At 40.4% G+C, this 14,749-nt stretch overlaps 1 pseudogene; it reads left to right on the top strand.

Annotated features, from left to right (window-relative positions):
• The first annotated feature begins 10,723 nt into the window (after positions 1-10,723).
• LOC118576912 lies at positions 10,724-11,710 on the top strand (annotated as a pseudogene).
• The last annotated feature ends 3,039 nt before the right edge of the window (positions 11,711-14,749 follow it).

The raw sequence follows: 14,749 nt of genomic DNA, 5'->3' as shown, positions 1-14,749 counted from the left end.
GGAAATGGATGCAGAGATCCTCGGCCAGGCCTCAGGTGGAGCTCCAGGAGTCAAATTGTTGAGACCAAGATTGGAAAAGAACAGAGACAAATTGCCAAATAAATGGAAGCACATGAATTATGAACCAAAGGCTGTGGAGGCCTCATTTGGATCAGGCCCTCTGAATAAGTGAGACAATTGAATAGCTTGAACTGTTTGAGAGACACCCAGGCAGTGGGACCTGCGCCTGTCCTTAGTGCATGAGCTGGCTGTTTGGAACCTTGGGCAGGGACACATTGTTCAGCCTGGAAGGAGGGACTGGACCTGCCTGTACTGAATCCACCATGTTTAAATGAATCCCCAGGGGAGTCTTGGCCCTGGAGGAGATGGAAATGGAGGACAGGGCCAGTGGGGAATGTGGGGGCGGGATGAGGAAGGATAGGGGAACCCATGGCTGATATGTAAAATTAAAACACAAATATAATAAATTTAAAAAGGAGAAAAAAAATATTTCCATAGTGATTTGTATTCATGCCAAAAAGAGGAGACCAACAAAGAATGTGAAGTTCCAGAATTTTATTGGCCCAATGAATTGCTGCTCAAGCACAATGAATAAAAACATCCCCACAGTGTGTTCTATATAGCAAACCCAAAAGAAAGATTTTACAGGAAACAGCTGTGGAAGGCAGATTCGCCTGTACATTGCTGGCTGAATAGCAATCCTGCATTAAAAGCCTGTGGGAGGGGAGTTGTCTCTGCCATGCTCAGATTCCAAGAGGTCCAGTAGAGGCCTCTGTAGATCTCCCCTAGGAACCAGAAGCTTTGTGGGGGTTGACTCATCCTAGGACCCTGGAAAGTCTCTTCCACAGCCCAACAGTATTTCTTAGAGACTTAGCCAGGCTAGACAATGGCACAGAAAAAGGATAAGACAGTCTATTCTTCCTGGGCCACAGGTCCAAATCTCTTGCTCCAAGGATTTCTTCCAGTTCAGATATGTCCACAGAATGCAGGGTCAGTAATTGCAGTGAGCCCTAGTACACAACTAGAGACCTCCATCCTTGCTTCTTTTTCATCTTGCCTCTTGCTGTTCCTCCCTGACGGCAGAGATGTGCAGTGTTCATGGCTCCCTGGGCAGGTAGGAATCTGGCAGAATCATGATATGAGTAATTCTCCTTGTAGGGAAATTACCTGTGCCAGTGCCATACCACCCTGAATGCACCAGATCTCTTCTGATCTCGGAAGCTAAGCAGGGTCGGGCCTGGTTAGTACTTGGAGGGAGTCAGCCCAGGTTTTAAATTAAATACCAGAGGCAACATTCCTTTGAGGAGGAGTAGGGAGGTGGAGGTAGACATGGAGGGAAATGGGAGATAGGATTGCTGTAGAGAGGGGAAAGAAGGGGATAGAGAAAAGTAGAGAAAGTGGGGGAGGGTGAGATGGAGGAGGAAAAAGATGTCCACAAAGAAGATGAGGAAAATGGAAGAAGGGAGAGAGACTGTCTGTTTCTTTTTAAATGGTGTTTTGTCCAGAGTCACGCAATAATGGGAGATTGACCACTAAAGTCTATTAAACCAAAAGCAAACTTCATTCCAGAAAATTAAAAATTAAAATTAAAATTAAACATCAAGGGACACACAAGCTTATCAGCTAGATGAGAACACAGTCAATGTTGAAATTCTGGGCCTGCAGCTCTGGAGGCAGGTACTGACCCCCTTTTATAGTATCAGGCACAGGGTGCATGCCAGGAGTCACATAGAAACAACTATTAAAAGTTAACATTGGGGCTGGAGAGATGGCTCAGAGGTTAAAAACACTGGCTGTTCTTCAAGAGGTCCTGAGTTCAATTTCCAGCAGCCACATGGTGGCTCACACCATCTGTAATTAGATCTGATGCCCTCTTCTGGCCTGCAGTCATACGTGCTGTGTACATAACAAATAAATATTTTTTTTAAAAAAAAGTTAATTTTGGTCCAGGCAGTTGTTGGCTACTAGCGGCAAGGGGGTTAAAAGCTAAACCCTGGATGTTGACAGAGGAGCTGGCTGTAAAGTAGACAGTGTTAGCAGTTGACTTTAAGATCTCATGATGGAGAGTTTTTATCTCTTAAGTTTATAATTTTATATTTCTATACTCCGGGACCCTTCATGGTTGTTGTAGCACAGGTATATTGGTGCACGCCTTTAATCTCAGCACTCAGGAGACACAGGCAGGGGGACCTCTGTGAATTCAAGAGTGAGTTTCAGGAAATTCACAATTAGAGAGAAAGCCTGTCTAGAAACAAAGAAAGTACATGGTTGGATTCCAAGGATAAATGTGTGACATACCAAACAGTGAGTTTTCATCTATAAACTATGCACAAATTCAGTAGAAATTGTGACCTGTGGAAGACATGATTATAGAAAGAAAGGGAGGTCTAGAAAATTATGAGCTCACAAATTGTACAAATATGAATTGACTGGAATTCATTTTGTAGTATAGACTGAAATGATTCCTTCAGCAATCCTCCTACTTCAGACTCCAAAGAGATAAGATTAATAATTAGGTGGACCACACCATGGAAATCCTACTTTGTGTTTGTTTTGAGACAAACTCTCTCCTGGCCCACACTGACCTTGAACTTATTCTCTATGCAGGCTGGCTTCAATTCCTGACCTTCCTGTTGTCCTTGATCTCCTGAACCAAATCAAAACAAACTAACTAAAGAAATTTAATTGAGTGACATGACAAGAATGTGTGGCCACTGATGACAATTCCACAATGTCCTTTTTTCCATTTTCTACCTCCCCAACATTTTCAAACCTGATGCTTAGGTCCTTGAAATTGGAGCATTATGTGACATTTTCACTTTAAGAATGCTTAATGCTGTCAAACTCTGTTCAAGAAAAGGGGGCACACACCTTTAATCCCAGCACTGTGAGGAAGAGCCAGGCGGATCTCTGTGAGTTCGGGGCCAGCCTGGGCTACCAACTGAGTTCCATGAAAGGCATAAAGCTATACAGAGAAACCCTGTCTCAATAAACCAAAAAAAAAAAAAAAAAAAAAAAAGAAGAAAAGAAAGAAAAAGAAAAAGAAAGAAAGAAAAGAAAATATACTTTGTAAGTGAGTACATACACTGTCTCTCTTTGTCTGGGATACTTCACTCAGGATGATTTTTCAGTGTTGTTATATTTGCCTGATTATTTCATGATGCCATTTTTTTTAAACAGACTAACACCCCAGTGTCTAAATGTACCACATACTCTTATTCCATTCTTCAGTTTAGGGGCATCAAAGTTGTTTCCAGTTTATGGTGAATATAAATGAAGCCATTGTGAACATAGTTGGGAAATTAATTCATAAGTAAATGATGATGATGCTGCAATCACAGACCCACAAAGGCTAAGTAACAAGGAGAGCTCTGTGGGGACATATTGATCTCTCTAAGAAGGTGAAATAGAATAGGTTTTGTTGGTGAACTGGGGTGTAGTGGAAATGAGAACAGGAGGGATCAGGCAGGGACTGGGATGGAAGGAGGGAGAGAGGACTGGGAGAGATGAGCTCTCTTTCAGAAGTGAGTTTAGGAAGACCTTTGACCATTCTGTAGGCTGCCATTTTGCCCTCTAGATGGTGTCATTCACGTTACAGTAACTTTTCAATTTCCTGAGGTCCCATTTGTGGTGATATTTTGTTTGTTCTTTAACAAATAAAGCTTGCCTGAAGATCAGAGGGTGGACCTATCCACTAGTCAACCATAGAGGCCAGGCAGTGGTGGCACAGACCTTTCATCTCAGCACTTGGGAGAAGAAAGCAGGAAGAGTAGGAGGAGTTCAAGGCCACCCTGGGCTACCCAAGAGTGATCCAGTCTAAAAGAGAAACATAGCTAGGTGGTGGAAGCTTATGCCTTTAATCTCAGCACTAGGGAGGTGGATTCAGGAAGTGATATATGCCTGAGTGGGGAGAGGAAGTGATAAGGGACAGTGGAGACAGAAGCTTGGCCCCTTTCAGTCTGAGGATTCTAGTCTGAAGTGTTTCTATGGCTGATTGCTCTGCTTCTCTGATCTTTCAGTTTTCACCCTTATATCTGACTCTAGTATTTTATTATTAAGTCCAATTAGAATTCATGCTACACCCATTTATTAACTGTTGATCTTAGTGCTGGGGGTATTGGTGTTCTGTTCTGGAAGTTTTCTCCTGTGCCAATGTATTCTAGATTATTTCCCACTTTCTCTTCTTCAGCTTCAGCTGGATTTATGTTGGGGGCTTTGATCCTTGTGGACTTGAGTTTTGTGCAGAGTGGATCTATTTGCATTCTTCTACCTGCTGACATCTAGTAAGAACAGCAGCATTTGTTGAAGAATCTTTCTTTTTCCATTGCATATTTTGACTTTCCTGTCAAAAGTCAGGTGTCCATAGGTGTGTGGATTTATATCTGGGTCTTTGATTTGATTCTATTTATCCACCTGTCTGTTTTTCTGCCAATACCATGTGATTTTTATTACTAAAGCTCTATAGTAGAGCTTGAAATCATGGATGGTTGTATCTCTGGGAGTTCTTTTATTGTACAGGATTGTTTTAGCTATTCTAGATTTTTTTGCTTTTCCATATAAAGTTAAGTATTACTCTTCCAAGATCTGTAAGGAATTGTTTTAATATTTTAATGGGGATTGCATTGAATCTGTAGATTGCTTTTGGTAAGATTGCCAGGTTTACTATGTTAATCCTACCAATCCATGAGCATGGAAGATCCTTCATCTTCTGATATCTTCCTTTTGTTTCTTCAAACAATAGAAGTTCTTGTCATATAGGTGTTTCACTTGCATGGTTAGAATTATACAGCGGTTAGAGTTACATAGCAATTAGATCAGAGAGAGCCCTGAGCTCAGTTATGGCATAGTGTTAAGGAATAAAGAATGAAGGTGTAGGGGAATTCTGGATCCAGATGTGGGTTAAACTCCTGATTGGGAAGGAGTGGGGCAACAGAAGTCTTGTCAAACTGGGATTGGTGTTGGCATTGCTGCAAGGAAATTGTCAACGTATACACAAGTAATGTAAGCTATCCTTTATATCTTGCAGCATTTAGTACTTTTTTGTCTCAACTCTGATTTGTCCCCTGGAGGATACAGTTGGTGATTTCTCCTGGTTCTTGTAAGGGTGAGGCCTAGTCCCAGTATTGTTATTCTGCTGCCTGTCAAGGCTGCCTAATGTTAAGTTAGGGCCTCTTCACCCTCCTCCTTATCTTTTGATTAATTTTGATTGTAAGTCTATTTTGTTAGAACTTAGGATAGCTACACTAGCTTGCTTCTTAAGTCCACTTGATTAGAAAATATTTTTCCAATCCTTTACACTGAGGTAATTCTAACTTTCATGTTGAGGTATGTTTCTTGTGTGAAGCAAAGTATTGGATCCTATTTTTGTACCTGTGTCTTTTTTTTTTTTTCTTTTTGGCAAATTGAGTCTGCTGGAAGTCTCATTCCAAACAGGTCCAATGACCTGGGATGGATGTGTGAAGTCAGTACCGCAAAGAAACTATTGGGCAGTCCCACAGTTGCTGGCCAGCAGGGAAAACTCCCCATTGCCAGCATCTCCCACCAAACCCCCCATTGAACCCTGCAATCTACAATACCGAAGCCCTACCCCAATACCCATCTTCCTGTGACCCCAGTAACTTCCTGAGACAAGGAATATGCCAAATCCCATTGGACCAAGAGGGTAGTGTCTCCTCTCACTCCCAGAGAGTCCTTCCTTTGGGACCCAGGCCCTGGGACACAGCCAATCCCTGAGAACCCCCACATAAATCTGCCCCAATTGCTGGCCATCAGGGAAAACTCCCTGAGGCCAGGCTCTCCCACTAAAACCCCCATCTGACCTTGAAATCTACAAGACCCATGCCCTACCCCAATACCCATCTGCCTTCGACCCCAGTAACTTCCTGAGACAAAAAATCCACCAGCTCTCATTGGACCAAGAGTGGTTTCTTGAGACACAGAATTTGCCAGGTCTCACTGGACCAAGAGAGGCTTACTGAGACACACAATCCACCAGCTCTGACAGGACCAAGATCCCTGATAAGACCAAGAGTGACTCCCTGAGTCACAGAATCAGCTAGCTTGTGTTGGGCCAAGTGCAACTCCCTGAGATTCAGAATCTACCAGCTCCAATTTTAGACCAAGAGCTAAGATTGGACCCAAAGGAGGCCCCTGAGACAGACACAACAAGCACAGAGTGGACCAATAGCAGCTCACTCAGACACAAGCACCCCTTGCACCTATTAGAGAAAGAGATGGGGAGACGTCAATGCAAAAATACATACACCACCATAAAGAGCAATATGGCATCACCAGAACCTAGCATGCCTCCAACAGTAACACATGAACTTCACAAAATAGAAGGAGCAGAAGAAAGTGACCTTAACAATAGCTTCATGAAGATGTTAGAGGCCTTTAAAGAAAAAAATGAAAAATTCCCTTAAAGAAATTGAGGGAAAGACAAACAAAAAATTTGAATAAATCAATAAATCCCTTAATGAAAGCCAAGAAAACCATTAAAAAGCAATTAAACATAAAAAGTAAGGAAACAGTTCAAGATCTGAACATTGAAATAGAAACAATGAAGAAGACACAAGCAGAGGTAATGCTGGGAATAGAAAATCTGAATAAATGAACAGGAAACACAGATGCAAGCATAACCAACAGAACACAAGAGATGGAAGACAGAATCTCTAGTGTTAAATGTACAATAGAGGAAATAGATTCATTAGTCAAAGAAAACACCAAAGCCAAAAAAGCAATAACACAAAATGTCCAGGAAATCTGGGACACCATGAAAAGGCCAAACCTAAGAATAATAGGGATAGAAGAAGGAGAAGAACACCAACTCAAAGGCACAGAAAATACATTCAACAAAATCATGGAAGAAAACTTTCCCAACTTAAAAAAGGAAATACCTATGAAAATACAAGAAGCTTATAGAATACCAAATAGACTAGCACCCCCCCCAAAAAAAAAGTCCCCTCACCATATAATAAGTAAACCACTAAACATATAGAATAAAGAAAGAATATTAAGAACAGTTAAGGGAAAAAGGCCATCAGAATAACACCTGAATTTTCAATGGAGACTTTGAAAGCCAGAAGGACCTGGACAGATATAATGCAGACACTAAGAGACCATGGATGCCAGCCTAGATTAATATACCCAGCAAAACTTTCAATCACCACAGATGGAGAGAACACGACATTCCAAGACAAAACCAGATTTAAACAATACCTATCCACAAATCCAGCCCTGCAGGCAGCACTAGAAGAAAAACTCCTACCCAAGGAAGTCAGAGACACCCATGAAAACACAGGCAATAGATAACTCCACAGCAGTAAATCCCAAAGAAGAGACTTACATACTGACAGCAAAAGATAACAGGAATTGACAATAACTGTTCACTAATATCCCTTAATATCAATGGACTTAATTCACCTATAAAAAGACACAGGCTAACAGAATGGATACGAAAGCAGGACCCATCTTTCTCCTGCATACAAGAAACATACCTCAACTTCAAAGACAGATACTACCTCAGAATAAAAGGCTAGGAAAAGTCTTTCCAATCAAATGGACCTAAGAAGCAAGCTGGTGCCGGGCGGTGGTGGTGCACGCCTATAATCCCAGCCCTCGGGAGACAGAGGCAGGTGGATCTCTGTGAGTTCAAGGCCAGGCTGGTCTACAGAGCTAGTCCAGGACAGGCTCCAAAGCTACAGAGAATCCCTGTCTCAAAAAACCAAGAAACAAAAGAAAGCTGATTTAGTTATCCTAATATCTAACAAAACAGACTTCAAACTAAAAATCAATCAAGAGAGCTTGAGAAAGACAATACATACTCATCACAGGAAAGATCTATCAAGATGAAGTTTTAATTCTGAACATTTATGCCCCAAATAAAAGGACACCCACATATGTAAAAGAAACATTACTAAAGCTTAAATCACACATCAAACTCCACACACTAATAGTGGGAGACTTCAACATCCCACTCTCACCACTGGACAGATCTGCTAGATTGAAACTTAACAGAGAAATAAGGGAACTAACTGATGTTATTACTCAAATGGACTTAATTGATATTTACAAAACATTCCAACCTAACAAAAAAAAATTAAATCTTTTTCTCAGCACCCCATGGAACTTTCTCTAAAATAAACCACATACCCGGTCACAAAGCAAATCTCAACAGATACAAAACAATTGAAATAACCTCCTGTATTCTATCAGACCACCATGGCTTAAAATTAGAGTTCAACAACAACAAAAGTTACAGAAAGCTTACAATCTCATGGAAACCAAATAATGCTCAACTGAATCACCAATGGGTCAAGGAAGAAATAAAGAAAGAAATTAAAGACTTCCTAGAGTTCAATGAAAATGAATGTACTACATATCCAAACTTATGGGACACTATGAAAACAGTGCTAAGAGGAAAAGTTCATAGCACTAAATGCACACATAAAGAAGATGGAGAAATCTCACACTAGTGACTTAACAGCACACCTGAAAGCTCTAGAACAAGAAGCAGCAAACTCAACCAGGAGGAATAGACACCAACAAATAATCAAATTGAGAGCTGAAATCAATAAAACAGAAACTAAGAGAACAATACAAAGAATCAATGAAACAAAGAGCTGGTTCTTTGAGAAAATCAACAAGATAGAGAAGCCCTTATCCAGACTAATCAAAAGGCAGAGAGAGAGAGCATCCAAATTAACAAAATCAGAAATGAAACAGGAGATATAACAACTGATAATGAGAAAATCCAGAGAATCATCAGGTCATACTTCAAAAACTAGTACTCCATGAAATTGGAAAATCTAAAAGAAATGGACAATTTTCTGGATAGGTACCACATACAAAAGTTAAATCAAGACCAGATAAACAATTTCAATAGACCAATAACCTCTAAGAAAATAGAAACAATCACTAAATGTCTCCCAACCAAAAAAAGCCCAGGACCAGATGGTTTCAACACAGAATTCTACCAGAATTTCGAAGAAAAGTTAATATCAAAACTCTTCAAATAGTTTCACACAATAGAAACTGGAGGAATGTTACCAAACTCCTTTTATGAGTTTATAGTTACTCTGATTCTCAAGCCACACAGAAATGCAACAAAGAAAGAGAATTACATAAATATCTTCCTCATGAACATCGATGCAAACATACTCAATAAAATATTGGCAAATCCATTTGCCTGCAAACCTCATGATGTCATTGTTTTTCTCTTCTGAGTAGTACTCCATTGTGTTTATGTACCATATTTTCTTTATCCATTCTTCAGTTGAAGGGCATCTAGGTTGTTTCCAGGTTCTGGCTATTACAAACAATGCTGATATGAACATAGCTGAGCAAATGCCCTTGTGGTATGATTGAGCATTCCTTGGGTATATGCCCAAGAGTGCTACAGCTGGGACTTGGGGGAAATGGATTCCCAATGTTCTAAGGAAGCATCCTATTGATTTCCAAAGTGGCTGTACAAGCTTGCATTCCCACCAGCAAGCAAATGGGTGGATCTAGAAAAAATCATCCTGAGTGAGGTAACCCAGACTCATAAGGATGAACATGGTATGTACTCACTCATAGTAGGATACTAGATGTAAAACAAAGATGACTAGACTGCTACACAACTTCAGGGAGGCTACCTAGAAAATGGGACCCTAGGAAAGACACAGGGATCACCCAATGACAGAGAAATGGATGAGATCTACATGAACAACCTGGACAACAGTGGGAGTAATGAAGGGCAAGGTTCTAGGGAAAGAAAGCTTAGGGGAGCAGGAGATCCCAGCTGGATCAAGAACAGAAAGGAAGAACAAGGAATAACAGACCATGATAAATGAAGAACCACATGAGAACAGGAATAGGCAGAGTTCTAGAGAGGTCCCCAGAAATCCACAATGATACATCCTCTGTAGACTGCTGGCAATGGTTGAGAGAAAGCCTGATCTGACCTAGTCTGGTGATCAGATGGCCAAACACCCTAATGGTTGTGCAGGAACTCTCATCCAATAACTGATGGAAGTGGATGCAGATAACCTCTGCCAGGCCCTAGGTGGAGCTCCAGGAGTCCAACTGTTGAGAAAGGAGGGACTGTAAGAGTGTGAATTGTTGAGACCAAGATTGGAAAAAGCACAGGGACAAATAGCCAAAAGAATGGAAGCCCATGAATTATGAGCCAGGGGCTATGGAGCCCCCAGCTGGATCAGGCCTTCTGGTTAAGTGAGACAGTTGAATAGCTTGAACTGTTTGGGAGGCACCCAGGCAGTGGGACCTGGACCTGTCCCTAGTGCATGAGCTGGCTGTTTGGAACCTTGGGCTTACACAAGGACACTTTGCTCAGCCTGGAAGGAGGGCCTGGAGCTGCCTGTACTGAATCCACCAGGTTTAAATGAATCCCCAGGGGAGTCTTGGCCCTGGAGGAGATGGGAATGGAGGGGAGGGGCTACGGGGAAGGTGGGGGCAGGAGCGGGAGTGGGGAGGACAGGGGAACCCATGGCTGATGTGTAAAATTAAAACACAAATATAATAAATAAAAAAAGAAAAATGGAATAGACACAAACTGTATGAACCACATGCAAAAAAAAAAAATGCGGGGGGTACATAGAGTCAGATGGAGATGGTCCCACAAGAAAGACAAATTAGCCATTATGGGGAAGAAAATAATGTTTATTTCATAGTCTGTGATCTTTAGAGGTATTTTTCTGTACAGAGACAATTCTGGAATTCTGGAATGCTCTACCATGAACTTCCAACACACATTACATCACTTCTAAATGGCAGCAGCCTGACTCCAGCTTCATTTTTCCTCAATGGCATCCCTGGTCTGGAAGAGGCACATTTGTGGATCTCCTTCCCACTGTTTACCATGTACAGCATCACTCTTACAGGGAACTTTGGACTCATATATCTTATCTACTCTGAAGAGGTCTTACACAGACCTATGTACATCTTCCTAGTCCTTCTTTCCTTCACAGATGTGTTTATGTGCACCAGTACACTTCCCAAGACTCTCTGCATATTGTGGTTCAATCTCAAGGAGATTGACTTTAAGGCCTGCCTGGCCCAGATGGTCTTTGTGCACACTTTTACGGGGATGGAGCCCAAGGTGCTTATGCTCATGGCCCTAGACCGATATGCTCATGGCCATCTGTTACCTGCTGTGCTATGCCACTATCCTCATGTGGTCATTGCCAAGGCAGGGATGCTCACTTTCCTTAGGGGTGTGATTCTTGTCATTCCCTTCACGTTCCTCACCAAGTGCCTGCCATACGGCAAGGGTAATGTCATCCCCCACATCTAATGTGACCACATGTCTGTCGCTAAAATATCCTGTGGCAATGTTCAGATCAATGCCATCTATGGGCTAATGGTTGCTCTCCTGATTCACATCCTATGCATCACTGTCTCCTACACCATGATCCTACTGGCAGCTGTGAGTCGGTCCTCAGCAGATGCTGGACAGAAGGCCTTCAGCACCTGCACTGCTCACATCTGTGCCATTGTCATCACCTATGTCCCAGCCTTCTTCACCTTCGTTACACACCACTTTGGGCGACATACCATCCCTCCCCATATACACATCATTATGGCTAATCTCTATCTTCTCATGCCTCCCACCATGAACCCTATTATGTATGGAGTGAAAACCAAGCAGATACGAGAGAGTGTCATTAGGTTCTTGTTTAAAGGGAAAGAAAAGTCTTCTCACGAAATTTAATGGATTTGTCTTAGAAGCCTGCTTTAGGCTCAAAAACGAAAAACAAATTTTAAAGCCTGTGTCTGGCTATAATGAGTGCATACATGTGACTCAGATTCTTCTGTTTTGAACAACAGCAATCATGTTAATGTAAGTAGAAAACCTATTATGAGTTCAAAATTTCTTCCCTTGAGCTCTCAATGAGTTCACTGCTTTCGATCTATGTGGACAAATGGACAAGTATCTCTCTCCTCAGTTACATTCTTACAAACATTACAGTAGTGCTTGGATCACTAGGCTTATAGTTGACTGCTTCAAAAATATTGATAACTGGTAATATATTGCCTATCTTCAGCAATTTTTGTGCTTATTTCTTCATCTCAACCTTGTGTTCACAAAAATCACTTGAAGTTTATTCTTATGTCCTATGTTATCTCTTTCTAAACCCAAATTTCCTAGCTATATATTCATTTGTAATTCATACACCTGCTCACTAAGAAAACTTTTAAGAGATGTGAATCATGGAATACTTATACTGTCTAGAGGTAGGCATGATAGCAATATTCATCCATATCAAACTAACTGAATATATAGTTTGAGATAAGTCAATGTAATCATGAATGAAAGAAACAATATATGCTTTCATTTGTATAAAACTCAGTATCAGGCAAACTGATTTATGTTGTTAGACTTAGGACCATTTTTGCCTTGAGATTAAGACACCATGTAAGGAGGAATGTGTTTGAGATACATTAGATTCAGTTCTTGACATGGATGACTGGTGATCAATAATTAATCTTTTATTTATGTTGTGAACTTTTCCTTTATACATACTTTACTTTGGTCTTATTTTTGTTTCTAATAACATGAGTTGAGCAATGTTCTGACTGTCTAATATTTGGAACATTTCTTTTTACCTCTTAGGCTAGTTATGCATGTATATATATTTTTTCTTTCGAATGAATGTTAAACTTAGTGTGAATTATATTTGCATATTTTCACAAGTTATAATAAAAATGTGGATAAGATCACAGTCAAAAACTCCCTCTGTTCAAAATCTCCTCCATCTAACTCCTACCCAGTGTGCTCTTTTGAAGAGGTTGTGTTCACATGTATGTGCTTGCACTGTTCTCTGTAGCATGAATCTTCAAAGTCTTATTAATAAAAACAAACCTGGAGCCAGGTACTGGGCTCAGTCCTGGAAGATCAGAGAAGCAGAACAAGTCACAGCTACCTCACCTTGCCAGTTCCTCAGCTGATCCTGTTTCCTCAGACTGGAAACCTGAGTACTCATCCAAATGGATCTCAGCTGAACTGCTGCTAAAAGCTTAACCAGCTCTAGTTCCTGGTTTTCACACCTTATTTACTTTTCTTCTTTCTGCCATCACTTCCTGGGATTAAAGGCGTGAGTCACCATTTCTGGTTGTTTTCAGTATGGCCTTGAACTCACAGAGATCCGGATGGATCTCTGCCTCCCAGGTGATAGGATTAAAGGTGTGTGTGCACCACCATTTTCTGGCCTCTGTATCTAGTGGCCAGATAAGTTTATTAGGGTGCACAATATTTTGGGGAACACAATATCACCACAGTTCTCTCTGATGATTCTTCTCCAAGGTGTGTTTGAACTTTAAGGGAGATCATTAATTATTATGTTACATACAATGAGGATTTAACTCAGTTATTACATCTGTACCTGTTCTCCTCTTTAGACAGTCTATAAGCCATCTTGTACACACATGTTGTGTACTGTAACGTGTGGGGTACACACAGTCTGTGTAGTAGATTTCTGTTACCCAGACATCAATGTCAGGAGGCTGTATCTTTGACTTTTCTGATCTTAGGAAGGTTTTGTTTGCTATGATTCTGAAACTCTTCCTGAATTTATTTATAATTTCAGTGTAATAAGGAAAACTAATGAACAATTCTTTGATTGGTATCATCATATTAATATTAATGAATGTGGAATATGAATACTCACTTTACAAACAATCCAGGATTTGGACTCCTTTGTTGTTGGTCCAGGACCATTACCCTATCTTTTCTGAAGTGCATTTCTAGGGTCAACGTTTTTCAGAGATGTCTGAGAATATGTTTTACTAGTTAAACAGTAGAGGCATTTGTATGGAATAGGATAGAGCAGACACCTTAAAATATTAAGAAATTATATCATATATAAGAACAAGTGGTGGTAAAAATATCTCAGGAGAAGGTAATAACATTGCAAAGGTCTTGTAGTAAGGAAGAAAAAAAAACACAGCAGAAAAACTCAAAGTAAGCCTGCCCAAATTGTGATCATCCTTAATACCAGGTACTCAAGAGGCCGAAGAAGAAAAACTGAGCTCTAGGCCATCCTACATACATAGTGAGACCTGGTTTAAACCTGTGAGCTCTAGGCCATCCTACACACACAGTGAGACCTGGTTTAAAACTCATACAAGAGGAATAACTAAGAGAATGTATTGACATTGTGCCTAGGAATACAAATATCTGCCTTTTAGAGTTGTCACTGAAATAAACAACTGTTAAAACAAGAGAAGAGTTTATCTCAACGACTACAAAATACTTTCTTTATAATACATACTTTAGATTTGAATGATAACAGCTGACATATTTATAGGATACAGTATCATGTCACAATTCATGTATAGTTAAATGATGAATAATTGGATTGATGAGCATGTCTGTTATCTTATGTCATTTCTTTCTCAAAATAACACTCAAAATCCTATCATCTCCCAAATATACAGTAGAACTATAGATACTATTCTTTGTATGTATGAATTTTGTACATGGTGACTCCCCTGTCTTCTGCTCAAGATGCCCTCATTTTCTGGTAAGCAGTATTGTGTGCTCAGACCTCTATGTGCTTAGCTATTTAGATTCATATGTAGTTGAAATAATATGATACCTGTCTGACTGGTATACTTCATTTAGAATGATGTCCTCCAAGACCATTGATGTTGCCACAGTAAGTCATCCCTTAGTAATGGATAAATCACATTGCATGTGTACATCATAGTTTTTGAATTGGTCTGTCACGTGTTGGGATAATATAATGTT

This window comes from Onychomys torridus, chromosome 1, assembly GCF_903995425.1.
Source record: "Onychomys torridus chromosome 1, mOncTor1.1, whole genome shotgun sequence".
NCBI classification, from domain to species: Eukaryota; Metazoa; Chordata; class Mammalia; order Rodentia; family Cricetidae; genus Onychomys; species Onychomys torridus.
The sequence above is the reverse complement of the archived record's forward strand: the minus strand, read 5'-3'. Positions and strand labels throughout refer to the sequence as shown.